Here is a 1,710-nt window from a genome sequence, read left to right on the forward strand (position 1 = left end):
ACAGATGGCGTCGCTACTCCCCCCACAACCCGCACTGTGACCAATCGGAGGTTACTTTCTGAACCGCCCTTCTATTTCCAGGGCCACAGCCGTCAACAGGGTGTATTTCGGATACTCCACTCACTGTCGAATGCCATTCAACTGGGATCGTGATTGTAACATTTAGTTGTAACTACAGGGATAAAATATATATGTGACCAATTTATTAGGATAAACATTCTACCTGTGTGTGCTCAGCCTGCAGCGCTGGTGACTTCTGAGTCACGTTTCCCATTAACGGTAGGAGCTGTCAGACTGGAGAGTTCTGTTGGACTGTAGGCATGTAGATGAATTAACTGTGTTGTCCTCTAGACGACCAAATAGCGAACTAGTTCTTAGTATGTGTTGGATAGCTTTCGTGATTGTGTGGAAATTTGAGAAGATTGAATATGGGGATGCATTTGCACTGGATCATTATTCCCTCCCATGTAAATTGTTCGCCGGCCGGTGTGGCCGAGCGATTCTAGGCGCCTCAGTTAGGAACCGCGCGACCGCTATGGTCGCAGGTTCGAATCCTGCCTCAGGCATGGATGTGTGTGATGTCCTTAGGTTAGTTAGCTTTAAGTAGTTCCAAGTTCTAGGGGACTGATGACCTCAGATGTTAGGTCCCACAGTGCTCAGAGCGATTTGAACCACTTTGTAAATTGTTCGGTTCACTGATTCTGCACATTTCGGGCCTTTATTTAGTTGAGGGAACATGGATTGTGGCGTGTGCATCTAGCAGGTGAAAGACACGTTTGCTGGTTCTCTAGACATGACAAACACATTAGTTGACTTGTAAATTATAGGGACGAATTGGAATGTGTTACATCACGGACATCGGTATTCGTGAGTGGAAACATCACTTTCCTCTATTTGTTTCAAGTTTTCACGTAAAGGTCTTCGCAGGCGGGATAAACGCAAAAGTTTTGGTTTTGTAGAGAAATAATTTCCAGTTTATATCTTCGGAATTATGTTGCACAAGTGATCGGTAAGCTACTGCTGTATGCTTGACATCGAGAAGTACCGCCAAAATGGTATAATATTATGGCAAACCAAGCAAAAATACATGTGAGCTTGTAGTCCCAGAGTATGGAGATGGGTTTAGGAAAGCAAGCAAGCAAGAAGGTCTGCACCAGAAACAGTAACGCATTTGTGCCAAAGGGGAGCGAGCCCGAATTTGTAGAACAGTTCTGACAGTGAGTTCGGTCTGCTGAGCATGCTCTGGCTACCCGTTGGGAGTGGATGACCATCGGCCTCACAGGGAAATATCCAGTGCTGTGAGGGGTATTTACGATGTTGTCTGTCTTCGCTGTATATGTATGAATGATGTAAAAGCGATGATTTTGTGTGCTGCAGGATAGGAATTGTGTGTTTATTACATCGACATGGTATGCGGTGATATATTGCCAGATTGGAGATCGGTTTTGCGCTCTAATATTCAAGCTCTTGTCCTCAGTGGGAGAGCAGTGTAATTGAGTAAGAATCTTTCCATATTTGATTATATGTAGGGGTACTTTGTAGGGTTTAATTTTCGGTGCAATATGGCGATCTGTGTAAAATAGTTTTGTCCCACTGAAAGTCTCATCTGTAGAAAGAAAAAAAAAAAAAAGATGGACGGTCCTTGGATACCGGCGGCATCCGTAATTTGGCGGGTAAATTCGATAAGAGCCAATCATAATGCTCGATTCA

Source organism: Schistocerca nitens, chromosome 7 (genome assembly GCF_023898315.1).
Source record: "Schistocerca nitens isolate TAMUIC-IGC-003100 chromosome 7, iqSchNite1.1, whole genome shotgun sequence".
In the NCBI taxonomy this organism is placed as follows: domain Eukaryota; kingdom Metazoa; phylum Arthropoda; class Insecta; order Orthoptera; family Acrididae; genus Schistocerca; species Schistocerca nitens.